This window comes from Myotis nattereri (assembly GCF_964212035.1).
Source record: "Myotis nattereri genome assembly, chromosome: 9".
Lineage (NCBI taxonomy): Eukaryota > Metazoa > Chordata > Mammalia > Chiroptera > Vespertilionidae > Myotis > Myotis nattereri.
Genome location: NC_138084.1, coordinates 50,104,191 through 50,121,195, shown reverse-complemented (window position 1 = coordinate 50,121,195; position 17,005 = coordinate 50,104,191). Strand labels below are relative to the sequence as shown.

The 17,005-nt window shown below is 40.2% G+C and overlaps 1 long non-coding RNA gene across 1 annotated transcript in view; it reads left to right on the top strand.

Annotated features, from left to right (window-relative positions):
* The window catches only part of LOC308525299, a 1,722,993-nt gene that overhangs the window by 180,036 nt on the left and 1,525,952 nt on the right, over window positions 1-17,005 (top strand). The gene's annotated exons all lie outside the window — the stretch shown is intronic.

Here is a 17,005-nt window from a genome sequence, read left to right as displayed (position 1 = left end):
TCCATCTCTCTCTCTCTCTCTCTCTGTCTCTCTCTCTCTTTCTCTCTGGGAGAGGGCCCCGCATCCCCGGCGGGCAGGTGGGGGCTCAGGCGAAGTCAAGGGATGACAATCGCCTCGCCTGAGCCCCCACCCGCCCCTGGGTCGCACACAGGAGTGGGCCCCATGTCCCCGGCGTGCGGGCGGGGCTCAGGCAAAGCGATCAGCGATCGCTTTGCCTGAGCCCCCACCCCCAGGTCGCACATGGGGGCCTGGATGGTGGCTCGCACTGTCCTGCCCTGCCTGCAGTATGCAAATTAGCCACCATCATTGTTGACGGTTAATTTGCATATCGCTCTGATAAGCCAATGACAAGTATAGCGAAGGTATAGTCAATTACCATGTTTGTCTATTATTGAATACTAGAGTCCCGCTGCACAAATATTTGTGCACTCGGGGGAGAAGGGGGTCCCTCAGCCCGGCCTGTGCCCTCTCGCAGTCTGGGACCCCTCGGGAGATAATGACCTGCTGGCTTAGGCCTGCTCCCGGGTGGCAGAGGGCAGGCCCAATCCCTAGGTGCAGCCCCTGGTCGGGCTCAGAGCAGGGCTGATTGGGGCGTTGCAGTGCCACCCCCTGTCACTTACAGAGCAGGGCCCATCAGGGGGGTTGGGCCTCTGTACCCTGTCATGCACAGAGCAGGGCCCATCAGGGGGTTGGGGCGCCGCCCTCTATCACCCACAGAGCAGGGCCGATCAGGGGGTGGGGTGCTGCCACTGTCACACTCAGGGCAGGGCTGATGGGGAGGTTATAGCTCTACCCCATCACACACAGAGCAGGGCCCGTGGGGGCGAGGGGGGGGGGCGCCGCACCCTGTCACACACAGAGCAGGGCCGATCAGGGGGTTGGGGTGCCGCACCCTGTCACACACAGAGCCGCAGGGCGATCAGGGGGTTGGGGAGCTCCTCCATATCAGGCACAGAGCAGGGCTGATCAGGGGGTTGGAGCGCTGCCCCCTGTCATGCTGATCCTGGTTCCGGGAGGCCTCGCAGCTCCGCTGATCCCGGTGCTGGGAGGCATATTACCCTTTTACTATATAGGGTAGAGGCCTGGTGCACAGGTGGGTGCTGGCTGGTTTGCTCTTAAGGGTGTCCTGGATCAGGGTTGGGGTCCCCACTGGTGTGCCTGGCCAGCCTGGGTGAGGGGATGATGGCTGTTTGCAGCTGGTCACACATCCTTCAGGGTGGGGGTCCCCACTGGGGTTCCTGGCCAGCCTGGGTGAGGGGATGATGGCTGTTTGCAGCTGGTCACACACCCTTCAGCGTGGGGTTCCCACTGGGGTGCCTGTCCAGTCTGGGTGAGGGGCTGAGGGCTGTTTTTAGGCTGGGGGTGACTGAAGCTCCCAACCGCTCCTTTTTTTCTTTTCTTTTTTTTTTTTTTTATTCTGGGCCAGCTTTAGCTTTGAGGCTTGGCTCCAACTCTTAGGCCTCTGATGCTAAAAGTAGGTTTCTGGCCTTTGCTTACAATGTTGCAATCCTTGCCCTGACTGGTTTGGCTCAGTGGATTGAGCGTTGGCCTGTGGACCCAAGGGTCCCAGGTTCGATTCCGGTTATGGGTGCCAGAAACAAATTAAAAAAAGAAAAGAAAAGAAAAACAATGTTGCGATCCTCCTGGCTGAAGCCCGGTGGACTAAAACAGGTTTCTGGGGTTTTGTTTAGCTTCTATATTTGTTACATAGTTGCTTAGAGTTGCAGCTCAGAGGCCTGCAGTGGCAGGCGGGGAACCTTGGAGTCTTCCATCACTGAAGCAAGCAAGCCTCATGTTAGGTTCAAGCTGCCTGGCTGCCGGCCACCATCTTGGCTGGCAGTTAATTTGCATATTGCCCTGATTAGCCAATGGGAAGGGTAGCGGTCGTACGCCAATTACCATGTTTCTCTTTTATTAGATAGGACTAGAGGCCCAGTGAACAAAAATTTGTGCACTCGGGGGTGTGGGGGGAGGTGTCCCTCAGACTGGCCTGTGCCCTCTCGCAGTCTGGGACCCCTCAGGGGATATCCACCTGCTGGCTTAGGCCCGCTCCCCGGGGGATCGGGCCTAAGCTGGCAGTCAGACATACCTCTGGCAGTCCGGGAGCCCCCAGGGGATGTCCACTTGCCAGTGGGGAACAGGCCTAACCTACAGTCGGACATCTATAGTGCTGCTCAGGAGTTGGTAGCGGCTCCTGCCACCACCGCTGTGCTGGCAACCATCAGCCTGGCTTGTGGCTGAGCAGAGCTCCCCGCTGTGGGATCGCACTGACCACCAGGGGGCATCTCCTGTATTGAGCATCTGCCCCATGGTGGTGAGTGTGTGTCATAGTGACCAGTCATTCCCAGTCATTCTGCTGTTAGGGTCAATTTGCATATTATCCTTTTATTATATAGGATATATAAAGAGGTACTATGCTAATTGTCTGTTACTGCATCACAGTAACAACCATTCAACAGGCTGCACGTGCATGGAGCACCTCTAGGTCTCCGTCCCCCCAGCTCCTGTGGGAGGTGGCAATGGCTCCCTCTGGCTCCCATGGAAGCAGCGTGGCTCCCTCCTGCCAGCTCCCGTTGAAGCAGCGTGGCTCCTGCCTGCTCCTGTGGAAACTGTGGGCGGCCTACCACGTCCAATATTGCGTGCTGGGCTACTAGTGTTGATATAGTTAAGACTGCCAAAGGAATTACACCACACAAGAATATACAGTTGCAAATCACATGGTGCACTTTATTATTCACAAAGATCCTGGTGCTGTGGGCTCCGACTTAATGGGGTCCCCGGGGGAAGAGTGGCATCCTCTGTGGGCAGCGGCAGATCCATCTTTGGGTGGCTGGCCATCTGGTTGGGTCAAGTCAGCTGGAGGAGGGTGACCGAAGTCTCGCTATCAGAGGTTTGGCCGTTCTTCTGCCGTCAGGCATGGAGCAAGGCAGCATGGAGCATGGGCCAAGAGGATGATCAATGTCTGAAGTTGGGGACCCGTTTTTAAGCCTGTTCTGACCCACAGCAGTCCAGTATCAGTAACATATGTCATCACACAAGTGTTAATCTGAGTACAAGCTGGTTATCTATCACAGTGTCACTCAGAAGGTGTCTAGCAGGTTTACATACGTCATTCCTAAGGGTAGCATTCAGCTATGGTCTTATCTATATGGTGTAGCTACGGCTTGGCCAGAGTGGTCATTCCCTGTGCTCTTTAATATTTCACACAAGTATCTCACAAAAAATAATTTTTCTACATTTCCTATACTCTTTATTTTCTATTGCTATAACATTGTAACCTTCTCTACTTATTTCCTGTCATTATCACTATTACTATGACATACTTTCTTTATAAAAAATATGTGATTTATATTAGCATTCAATGGGTTCATTATAGTTATGTTAAAGTTACTAAATAAGCATTTTAAAATTTATCCGTTTAGATTTCTAGTATGGTAAAATTCAATACATGTAACATACCTAGCACAAACTTTCTCTGGATTGACAACAATTTTAAGAGTGTAAAAAGGTCTCAAGACTAAAATGCCTGAGAACTGCCATCCTAGATAATTAAATAAAATTGGTTAAACTTGTTAAATAATGCACCAGTATAACATTCAAAGAGTTTGTTTCCATTATTCTGCCTGAATTCCACATTTTTGGAAAACATTTCTAAATAGAGTTAAGGGTATAACAAACTACTTGCTATAAGAGTAGAAGCTCAATATTGTTTTCCTTTTTCTTCTACCTTTTCCTAGTGGAAGAACCTATTTATAAATGGATCATAGTTTTGAGTCTAAAGTAGGATAATAGAGGTGAGAATCCTCCTTTGTTTAGAGTAATCCAGGTCTCCCCCAGTCATCTTGTGCTGATGGCTAAGTTTCAGGCTCCCAAGAAGAGAACCCCTGTGGCCTTTGCATCAATGAAAATTATTCATGTAAGTTTTGCCTTAGGAATTCTTCTTTCTGTCAGTGATTTTGGAGGGCAGAAAATCTGGTTGGTTCACTACTGTAGCCTTCCATTCTGTATAAGTATGTGTTGCATAAGATACTCTGATTACAAAGAGAAAGTGGAAGTCAACACTGAATGGAGTGAGAGGAGAGAATAGGTTGGAGTGCTAAGAAAAATTAAATAATAAAAGGATATTAAGTGGCTTACATTTCCTGGAGCTTGGGGCATTTAATATGGGGAAAAGGTTAGGGATATAATATTCCATTTCTTCCATCTGAAGTCATTAATTTATTCCATTATGCATTTGCTTTCTCAATAATTAATTATTATCTGATAGCCATTGCATGTGAAGGGTTTTTAAGTAATAAAGGGATTTATCAGTTTTGATAAGTAAAAGTAAAACCTCTTGTAAATGTGAGTTGATATTTCAGTTAAGGCTATAAAATATGTGATTTTGAGTCCCAAATGGGTGGTTCAGTTGGTTGGAGTGTGGTTCCATATATTAAAAGGTGATGTGTTCAATTCTTGGTCAGGGCATATACCTAGGTTGTAGGTTTGCTCCCCAGTCAGGGTGTCAATGGGAGGCAACCCATTGACATTTATCTTTTTCTCTCTTGTTCCCTTCCTCTCTCCCTAAAAACCAATGACAACATATCATCAAGTGAGGATTTAAAACAAATATATGTAATTTTGAAATAAGATAGCAATTACAATGTAAAAATATAAAACAAGACTTAGAAATCTTATTATAGACTTTGTATAAATTTGAAAAATTTATATGGAAAACTAGCAGTATTTCTGCTTAGCCAGGGTGATGTTTTGTTAGATTTCCATGCCTAACATCTAATACAATGCCTAGCATAAAGACAATGCTCATAAATGCTTCCATTTTCAAATTGTGTAATGAACAATTGGAATTCTAGAAAGGGATGATATTAGAACAAAGAAATTGTGTTGATATAGTCATCATAATCATAGTCATCATTATCATCATCATCTTTTTTACCTTCATTATCACATTGGCTATATTTGTAAAATTTCACATGTGTGCTAAGTACCAAACATTGCTTGGTGTGGTTTACATAAATTATCTCAAATTATCTTCACAATCCTTCAAGGTGGCAATACTTTCCCATTTTCAGACCAAGAAAGTGATGTTCAAGAAATTACTTTTTAAGGTTTACAGCAGGATTTGGAGTCTATAACAGAACAGATTAATCTGATACCAATGACTGTCCTTCCTATATCCACTAAATCATGTTATATAAATTAAAAAACAACAACAGATGTTGTATCCCAGCTTTACAAGCTCATTATTGATTGAAAAGAAAAGCTATAAATGGATTAGATCAAGATGTACACACACACACACACACACACACACACACACATATATATATATATATGCTAGTACATGTAAAGTGCAGATATAATCCTCAGATGTGCAAAACTCCATTGCTCTAGTGATACTCAAATTTTTAATATTGTCAGAACATTGTAATGTAATTAAAGATGATAGTTAATTTTAAGCACCCATATATCAACATGCGACCATTCTTAGGGAAATGCTTTATTTAGGGCATGTTGGATATCATAGACCAGATTATGATGATTTGAATAGGCTACCATATTTATAATTCACAATTTTTCAATATGCCAATCAATCAATTTTAAGAAAAGAAACAGCCATATTTCTTTATTGGACATTAAAACATCAAATGTAAATCTTCTACCATAGACTTTTACGTAATGAACCTTAGCACTTGGGGTTATTTTTACTTATCATCTGTTTTTAATGAGATAAGTGGAACACTAATTTAACAAAGTGATCACACTCTAGCCTGTAAAGAGATATAAATACACTCCCTATTGTCATGTTAATGTGATGATTTATATTTCATTTATTAAACTACATAAAAATAGAGAATTAAAATAAATTCCTTTCTGTCCTATCACTAAATCCTCCTATACATGTCATTAAAATTAAGTATAGGATGAAATTCACAACTATATCAGAAATTGAGTTTAATGAAGGACTCATTATGAAGAAACAATGAAATTGATTTGCAACAGTCTCTTTTGGGGCTTATATTTTCTAATGTTAATAATTAAATTTTAAATCTGACAATGAGAGTCATTAAAGTACTTCATAGGAAGGGTTATTCATTACTTCAAAAGTGTATTATCTGGAACTAATTCCCTTTTGCTACCGAGATTTGTCATGTCTAAGAGATTAATGATATTGAATATAAACTAGTTGGCTGACATCAGTTAACATGATCCACATTCTCAGTAGATATATCTGTCATATATTATTCTTTTATGCCTTAAAAAGGTTATAAGAAGCAAGTATTACCTTTAGAAGATTTGTGGGTGCTGTATGTTGTGTAAACTGTATCCTATTGACAGCAATTGGTCTGATGTGATATCATAGTGAAAATAGCTCTGAAAATGACTGTACAAATTAGTGGTGCATATGCATGTACAATGTAGCACGCAATTCTGGTTAAATAATCAGTTGAGGGTCAAGATGTTCCTAGGGCAGTGATGGCGAACCTTTTGAGTTCAGCGTGTCAGCATTTTGAAAAACCTATACTTAACTCTGGTGCTGTGTCACATATAGAAATTTTTTGATATTTGAAACCATAGTAAAACAAAGACTTATATTTTTATATTTATTTTATATATTTAAATGCCATTTAACAAAGAGAAATCAACCAAAAAATGAGTTCGCGTGTCACCTCTGACATGCGTGTCATAGGTTCGCCATCACTGTCCTAGGGTAAGTTCAAAGAAAGGCATGCAGAAGATGCCAGGCATCATAAGATTTTCAGCCAGCTGTCAAGATACAGATTCTATATTCAAAGTCGATGCTACTTTCTGCCCAGCCAGTGTGGCTCAGTTGGCTGAGGTCATCCCCTGCACCAGGAGGTTGCCGGGTCGATTTCAGGTCAGAGCACATGCTCAATAGGATACATGGCAGCTGATCTATGTTTTTCTCTCATCAATGTTTCTATCTCTCTCTTTCCCTCTCTTTTCCTTTCTCTGAAATCAGTAAGTAATATATATTTTTTTAAAAATCCATGCTACTTTCAAGGATTTTACTAAAGTGTAAATATATCCACCATCTCCATGTGTGTTAGTTTTCTCTTTTTATTACCAAAAAATTCAGGGCTTAAAAAGCTCCTATTTATTATCTCAGAGTTCTGTATGTCAGAAGTCCTGCACAACATGGCTAGATTTCCCGCTTAAGGCCTCACAGAGCTGAAATCAGGTATCAGCAGAGCTGCAGTTATCTTCTGGGGCTCAGAGTCCTTTTCCAAGGTCAAGGCATTCTGCTAATTGGCAGAATTCAATCTTTCTTATGCTTTTCACATAGCTCTCTCCATCTTCAAGGCAGCAATGTGCTATTGAGTCTTTCTCATAATCTCTCTGACTTCCCCTTCTGTCTTCCTCCTTTATTTTTTTAAAAGATTTATATGGTTACTTTATGCTTACCTAGGCAACCCAGGATAATCTCCCTGTTTTAAAACTAGTTGATTAGTCATCTTAATTACATATGCAAAGTCTCCCTTGCCATGAAGGAAACATAACCATGGAAGTAACCGTAAGGTGGTAAAGAGCTCAGATCAAAGTTCTGCCTCCTACAACCAGACTACAATTCGGAGTTTGAGACAAGTTAAATTTTTTTTTAAAAAAAGAATGTCACAATAATAATTTGAAAGATCTTTCCAGTACAATAATGCAGATAAATAAAATGTAACTACAGGAAAATTAATTAAAAATTGTGTAAGTTTGAAGAAGACACGTATTAAATATTGTTTTTAATATATCAATATTAAATTGAAGATTTATGTTAAAAACATTTAGAGAACATGAAACTTGAATTTCTGTGGATAAATAAAAGGGGGACTGAATTAAATGCATTTGTGACATTTGAGGCTGATGTCCATTCACACTCATTGGCAGGAGGCCTGGCTAGAAGCTGGCAGAATTGTATGAAATATCTAGCCAAGATTAGACTCTTATGTAGTATATGTTTTGTCCCTCTCAACTATTTGAAAAATAATGTTAACATTAACTTTTTAGTTCATGTAGGTCATATCACTAAAAAAAAGTAATTCAGAGGCTGAATATTTTCTTTAATATAGAAAATAACTGCTGAGTTTTACATCCATTTGCATTTTATTCAATCTGACAACTGCAAAAGGAGTAAGAGAATCTCTGAATTTCAATTAAAGTGTAAATGTATTCAAATGATTATTATCATCAATTGAGATTGTTGACGATGTAGTTAGTTCTCAATAATACACTGGAGACATTACTTCTGCCCACATTGTTTTATGCAGGCCATGTGAAATGTAATTCATTTCAACTTGACTGAATTTTTGCATTAAAATTATATTTATGGTATTGGGCAAAAAGGTACTTTCATTTTAAAGTAGTCCACAGTGTTTTAGCATGTTGGAAATAAAGTCTGTCTTCTTCCCATAAAGGGAAACTATTTTATAGACTGCAATCTTAATTTCATATGATATATTTTGAAGTATTTCCCTGTAGGAATAAAAGAACTATACATTAAACTAAGATGAAATACTAATACCTGCCATAATATTTAAAAATTATAGTCTGACTGTTTTATTTAATAATATAATAAATTTACTTGATTTGTTTTAATGTTTAATATTTATAAATATTTAATAGAATGCCATTTATATTTTAAAATATTCAATAAAATAAAATTTATTTCCTATGAATATTCAATATCTATATGTAGTATAAATATAAAAATTCAATAAAATAATAAATTCATATTGAACATTACCAAGTGGTGGTAAAGATGTAGAGCGATTGTAACTCACTTGTGTCATAGAGTGTAAAATGGTGCAGTGAATTTGGAAAAATTTTGACACTACAATCTGACCAACAGTTTTACTCTTAGGAATAGCTCTGTCCAACTGAAATGTATGTAGATACCAAAAGCATGGACATATCTGAACATAGCAGCACTACTCCCAATGGGCAAATACTAAAGCCACCCAATGCCCATCAGCATTGGAATTAATAACAAACTTTTAGTAGATTTATATATTACCTGAATTTAGGCAATAAGAATGAATGAACAAATATTTTTAAATTCAATAAGAATGAATGTCACAAGCATAAATTTGAACAATAAAGTTAAACAAAATGATACATTTAGTATGATTTAATTTTCATAAAATTTAAATAAAGGCAAAACTAATACATGGTTAAACAAATGTTGGAAGAGTTTTGACTAACTAGCCGAGGGGATACAGATGTGCTTCTGAAAAACTACACACACACACACACACACACACACACACACACACACACACACACACAGTTTGTCCTGTGTACTCCTGAGTTTTGCAACAGTGAATTTAACCAACCTTGCATCCAAAACAGTATTTTCCAATCTTCTGTTGGAAATTCACATATATGGTGGGCTGACAATATGCATTGTTCTACACCATTTTATAAAAGGGACAGGAGGACCCATGGATTTCAGTATCAAGTGGGAGCCCTGGTACAAATCCAACCCACTGTGGACACTGAGGGTTGCCTGTATAAATAAAAATACCTGATGCTACATCTGACCCATAGATTAAAAAATAAAAGATGAGTCGATGTCAGGGGGATGTACAGTACAGCATAGGGAATATAGTCTATAATATTGTTAACTGTAAATATGTATGGTGTTAGATGGATACTAGACTTATCAGGATTATCACTTCATAATTTAGATAAATGGCTGATCACTATGTTGCACACCTGAAACTAATATAATAATTGCTTATCAACTGTGGTTAAAAAAAAGATGAGTGAATGTATGGAGAGTGGATGAACGGTTGAAGAAATTAAAATGTAGATATAGACACTATTAGGGCAGGGTTGGAAGAGGCTATGATTCAGAGATCTTAGAAATTTTTGACACCAGTCTATTTATTCCATTTTTTCATTTGTTCATTCATCTATTTAATAAGTTTATCTGTCACTTAATCAAACATTTAAAATATATTTTTTATTGATTTCAGAGAGGAAGGGAGAGGAAAAGAGAGATAGAAACATCAACGATAAGAGAGAATCATTGATCAGCTGCCTCCTGCATGCCCCCTTCTGTGCCCTTGACCAGTATCAAACCCAGGGCCCTTCAGTCCACAGGCAGATGCTCTATATACTGAGCCAAATTGGCTAGTGCACTGAAACATTGTATTGCTTCTATTGTGTGACAGACTTGGAGCTGGGATAAGTCATGGATAATACAAGCAAGAATCTGTCCTCATTGCCCGACCGGTTTGGCTCAGTGGATAGAGCATCGGCCTGCAGACTGAGGGGTCCTGGGTTTGATTCCGGTCAAGGGCATGTACCTTGGTTGTGGGCACATCCCCAGTAGGGAGCGTACAGGAGGCAGCTGAATTGATGTTTCTCTCTCATCAATGTTTCTAACTCTCTATCCCTCTCCCTTCCTCTCTGTAAAAAAGTCAATAAAATATATTTAAAAAAAAAAGAATCTGTCCTCGTGAACTTTAAAATATAGTAAGGAAAATATACCAGGGGATACTAAATAAATAAATAAAACATACAAGAAAACCACATTATTTATCATGCCAAAAATCAAAATAAAGTTGCCGGGAGCCGGTCCATCCTTGCTGTTTCAAAGGACCTGGCATATGTGGCATACTGTTCTTAATATGTTTGCTCACCTTCTTGGCACTGTGTGTTTTAACCAAGGTCACCTCTCCGAGAAAGGTTGTTTCCCCAGGTAGGAATTTTTCCCTGAAGTCAGGGAGGGAATGCTTCTCCTAGAAAGGTTGTTTCCCCAAGTAGGAATTTTTCCCTGAAGTCAGGGAAGGGATGAAACTCCTTAACTAAGTGCCAGGTGGGTAATTAATCACTTTAACTATGAACAATCATGCTTAAGCTACATAATCTTTACTCCCTGGAATGGAGATAAGAAATGCCCTAACCTTTGAAATAGAGATTGATAGGATTGGAATCAACTGGTATAAATACAGATGTAACAAGACAGAGAGAGACAGAACCTAGGCACAGAACCGGCACAGAACCTACACAGAACGTTCTCTAGGGACAGAACAACTTCGCTGGAGAGAACATGGCAAAAGATCCTGGACAGAAACTGGCCTCAGAACCTAGAGACAGAACCTAGCGAGAGAACATGGCAAGAGATCCTGGACTGAACCTGACTACAGAAATTGGCAAGAGAACCTGACTAGAACCTGGAGAACCTGGCTGGAGAACCTAGCAAGGGAACATGGCTACAGAACCTGGCTGGAGAACCTGGAGAACCTGGCTGGAGAACCTAGCAAGAGACCATGGACACAGAACCTGGCTGGAGATCCTAAGCAGAACCTCTCTGGAGATCGAGACCAGAACTTGGCTGGAGATCCTGGCTAGGCTGCTGATCAACTGAACGCTGTCTCCGTGTCATTCCTTCTTCGCCGACTCCGTCTACGCCTTTGGGAACCCCTGGACCTGCTGGGGTTGGACCCCGGCAAACCTGGACAGAACCTAGCGAGGGAACATGGACACAGAACCTGGCTGGAGATCCTAACCAGAACTTTGCTGGAGATCCTGACCAGAACTTGGCTAGAGATCCTGGCTAGGCTGTTGATCAACTGAACGCTGTCTCCGTATCATTCCTTCTCCGTCCGACTCCTTCCGACTCCGTCCTTCTCCTTCCGACTCCGTCCACACCTTTGGGGACCCCTGGACCTGCTGGGGTTGGACCCCAGCATAAAGTGATGATGTAAAGTATAAGGGGTAAGACCAATTGACAAAAGACTGTTTTGAAGAGATAACATCTGCACTAATATCCAAAGGATATGAATGAATCAGCACTCCCAGAAAGTCATAAGTAATTAAGGGCCATAAAGTGCACTTTCTATAAAACAGATAGAAGACAGAGTGGGTGATGCACAGTGAGTGAAGGAGAAGATGGTATGAGATATATTTGGAAATGTAAGCAGCTTATCCCTGGCCTTGTCTACCTTAATGAGAGGTCAGTATGTTAATCTATGAGTAATGTAAAGTAATATGACAATTGTCTTCATCTGTTCAGACTATTATAACAAAATACCAGACCAGATGACTTATAAACACCAGAGACTTATTCCTCACAGTTCTGGTGGCTGGAAGTCTGAGATCAGGTGGCAGGATGGTCTAGTAAGGGCCCTCATCTAGGGCACAGAATTCTTTTATTTTCATCTGGAAGGAGGATGCGAGATAACCCTTTCAAGCCTTTTCTGTTTTAGTTTCTGTTTTTAAAAAACAACAACTTTAAACTATTTTATTCATAGCATATATGGTATCTCTCTCTCTCTCTCTCTCTCTCTCTCTCTCTATATATATATATATATATATATATATATATATATATATATATATAATTCTTAAAACTTAATTTATACATGTTCCTTAACAAAGTGTATCAAGTGCAGACCTGGCCAGTTTGGCTCAGTGGAGGGTTCAATTCCAGTCAAGGGCATATGCCTCAGTTGCTCAGTTGCAGGCTTGATCTCCAGCCTGTCAGGGAGCATGTGGGAGGCAACCAATCCATGTGTCTCTCTCACATCAATGTTTCACTCCCTGTCTCTCCCCATCCCTTCCACTCTTTCTAAAACAACAGCAACAACAAAACAACAAAAAACAAAGTGCATCACATACCAGTCTGATAAAGACATTCATTCACTGAAATAGCTCTGTACCTACTCAATTCTTCAAAACACCTTTTATACATATGCTTTACAAATTGTATTACATATAGCACAATTTAATGAATACATTATTTCACTGTAATAATATTACCCAGATGCAATGAGATGCAAGATACTTAGAAATATATTTTATGTGTGTCACCTTATATCATGAAATTCATGCATCATGTGCTGAATGTATTTTTATTGGTATAACATGTATTTATAAACATATTCAAATAGCATTTTTAGAAACTTATTTTATATGTGTGCATTTAAAGGTGTATTGCAGGTAACACAGTGTGGGGAACACATTTATTTACTTAAATAACACTATAAATATTCCCATATAACTACCACTTGTATAAGCATCTTTTATACTTGTGCCTTTAGGGAGTTCATTTATGCAGCACAGTGCGATGTGAATGCATTCACTAAAACAGCCTGGCATTGTCTCTCAGGCCTCTTACATAAGGACACTAATTCCATGCATGAGGGCTCTGCCCTCATCAACTAATTACCTCCAAAGGCTGCACCTCCTAATACCTAACCTTTGAGGTTAGGTTATGGCACATAATTTTTTGTTGGGGGGAGGACATAAACATTCAGACCACAGCAACAACAAAGATACTTCTAGGCTGTATCAGCTGGTAAGCTGTGACTTTTAATTTATGATTTGCCCTCCTTGTGATTGATTAACTCAGTCACTGGATGAATGAAAATAAGCCTGCACTTAGCAGGCCTCACTGACTCCAGCTCTAAATTAATAAAGTTGAAACAATATTTCTCAACCTTCACCGTTTATTAGAATCTCCTGGGGAGCTTTTAAAAATCCAGCTGCCCAGGCCTTACCCAAAGCCAATTAAATCATAATTCCTGGACCTGGGAAACAAGCATTTACATTTTTAATTTCCCCATGTGATTCCCATGTGTAGCAAGATTGAGAGCCACTGAGTGAAAGGTTGACAACCTTCACAAAGGCTGTTGAGAGGGTTCCATGAGGTAATCACTGTGATACTTCTAAGCATTGGCTCTTCTAGGTGTAACTCTACTAGCGACAGTACTGCAGTAGGAGCATTCTATACCTCTTGAAGGATTTTTTCTGATTTTTATGCTAGACTTACATGCATACATCACCATTCAGAGGCCTGCCCTGATGGCTCCACTTTAGATCATGTTTCAAAGGTCTATTTTCTTAAAAATGATTTCCCAGATTTCTACTCCCTGGTGAAAAAAGAAAAGGAAGTTTCTTCTTATAAATGATAGCTAAGAAAATGTTCAATGTTAAATTCACACTAAACTTTTCAGAAAAAATGTGTCTATGAAGTTAAATAAGTAGTTGAAACTTCAGCTCTTAGGGACTGAGTCAGAATCATCAAGCTTGGGACTATAACCAAGAGAGGTATGACAAAATTAGTGAGAATTAGGTGTCAGTGAGTAATGGTTTTTACTTTGTATTCAAATACTGTGTTCTGTTTTAAAAGCTATACAATGCAGTTAAAGGGAAATTTAACTTTAAATGTAATTCAGAAACTTAAAATCCCTTTGTATGCCTTTGTCAAATCACTAACCCAACTTAATATTCCTTTTGATAGCAGATTTGGTGATAACAATGAAACAGAGAGAAGCATGCCCATGGAAAATAAAAATATAATCCTAAAATATCATTCAATCATTTTTTCTCCTACAAGGTTAGAAAAAAAATACTTCACCAAAGGGTAAAAGGCATATTTTGATAAAGTGAGAATTTTTGCATTCAGATATGACAGGGTAGTTTTAGATCTTTCAACATAGTTTAGCTAAAGACAGATAATCAAAATTGTAGAATGACTCACAACTAGCCAGAAACTGGGCTATCATTCTCATGATGATAAAATGATAGAGACATTTGTGAACATTTTGTCCAAATTCTTCTCCCCTTTTAAGGAAGGAAAATGACTACGTCTTCATTTGTTGGGGGCTACCACAGAGGTGATGGGAGGCACTAAGAATAAGAAAAGAGGGGTAGATGTGAGCCCTGCAGGAACCTGAGGCCCAAATAGAAGAAAACAGGAATCATTCAATATCAACCGTTATTTAGGAAACATCAAAATATGTGTTGCAAACTGGGAGCAAATGGTGAATAAAAGAAAAACAGAAAAAAGGTCTTTGTCTTCCCATAATATATAATCTAGTAATGAATAAACCATTAAACAATGAATACAATGAAATATGAGATACTGCACACTGCTGGGGTGAACACACCTAAACCAGGTGGTCAGAGAAGGCTTCATGGGAAAGAGACTCTGTAAGGTGATATCTGAAAAGCAGGAAGGGAGTACTTATCCAGAAGGGGGAAAAGCTAGAGGGGTGTGTTTCAGATAAAGAGAAAATAGTGTATGAAGACTCAGTGATATGAGAGAAGACAGGCACTCCCCGAGGGACTGAACACATTTTGGAATGTCTGAAATAGGATTAAAAGAAACAGAAAGGGCGATTGTTTCAAGACATGTTGCAGAAGGAAAATTGAGAGAAGGCTCTAACAGTACCTTGTCATGAAGTTTATGTTTGACTCATAATCAGATTTATATCTCACAACAAAAATATTCTGATTGTAATGTACAGAAAGAATCAGAGAGGGTGGGGTGTAAAGGGGGACTGAGATGAGACATTTGAAGGGTCTAGGGGAGAGACAATGGTGGCTTAGATCAGAATAGAAAAAAAAATCAACAAATATGAAGGATATTTTAAAGATGGCATTGATGACCTAGTGTCTAATTGGATGTACAGAGAAAGGAAGACATCAAGAGAAGAATTCCAGGATCTACCACTAATGCACTGAGTTTAGAGAAAATTCCTCATGAGTTAGTAAATACTCGATATTCTGCCTTTCTCACTGAGTTGTGTGGACTGTATAGAATAGTATATCCAAGAACTTATGAACTCTACCCCACTACCAAATGTAAGGCATTATCTTAGTACTCGTATCCCTGCGCATGAATCCATGTAGCTCTCTGTGGGTCCTGGCCACTCCGCACTCGCTGCCCAGAGGCTCTCCTCAGCCCAGAGGCCCATCTGCAGCCGTCACAGAATGCTTGCCTTGTCATCGGCGCAATGACACAAGTGTTCTGCACCTCGGCCTGGACAGAGGTCCATCCACAGCTGGGTGCAGAATGCTTGCCTTGTCGCCAGGGTGACAACGCAAGGGTTTCCACCCCTCACCCCACCACTGCTCTGTGCCCGCTGCCCAGGGGCCCTTCCCCAGCAGGGGTGGAACACTTGCCTCGTCACCACAAAGTGATGGTTAATTTGCACATTACCCTTTTATTAGATAGGATTAGGCATATGGAGAGGATCTGTCTTGTTTGAATCAGGCCCTAGCTGATGAATAGAAATATAAGGCTGAGTTTTCTACTTCTCTAAGTCAGTTTGGGCTGCTATAACAGAATACTATAGACCACATGACTTAAAAACAGAAGACATGTATTTTTCACAGTTCTGGAAGTTAAGAAGTTGAAGATCAAGGTGCTGGCAGATTTGGTGTTTGGTGGCAGTCTGGTTCATAGATAGCCTTTCTCTCCATGTATCCTCATATTGTGGAAGGCACCAGAGAGCTCTTTGTGGTCCCTTTTATAAGGCCACTAATGCCATTCATGAGGACTCCACCCTTATGGCCCAATTTCCTCCCCAAATGCCATCATTCTGATGATTAGGTTTCAATATATGGATTTCAAGGGAGGGGTGTCACAAACATCCAGTGTCTAGTACCAATCCAGAGGAGAGAACTGAAAATCAGCTTGTGATTTTTTATTTTTTTTTTACTCTGGTTCCATGTGAGAACATTGCATGAACTTGAAATAGCTATAGCTTGGTAGATCTGTGGGTGTGGAGAGATCAAGAATGTTCATCTCAGCCCTAATAGCTATTGAGTTATGAGCAGCAACAGCCAACAGCCAGTGGGACCGGGCATGCTCAGAAATAACTTATACACTAGGCAAGGCTGATTCTGCAGGCTGAAGGTCTTATGTTTCTGCGAGATATTAGGGCCAGGAATAACTGGACAGATAAAGGTAACACAAAACAATTTAAAATACTAGCAAAGGGAGGCTGTACAGAACAAGAAGAGAATGAAATATTCTGGAAATTTAGTAATGACCACTAATGTACCAGGGATAGCTAATAGCTTTGGAATTTATACTCGACATTCATTAGGGAAATTACAGTGTCAAATTCAAATGTAGGAAGAGTAAGCATCCTAGCATCTTTACCGATAAAGAAAAATTTTAAAAAGTTATACAGGATTTCTCTCACAAAAGTTTTGGAAATTGATTTTGTCAGCCACATAAGAATATTTTCTC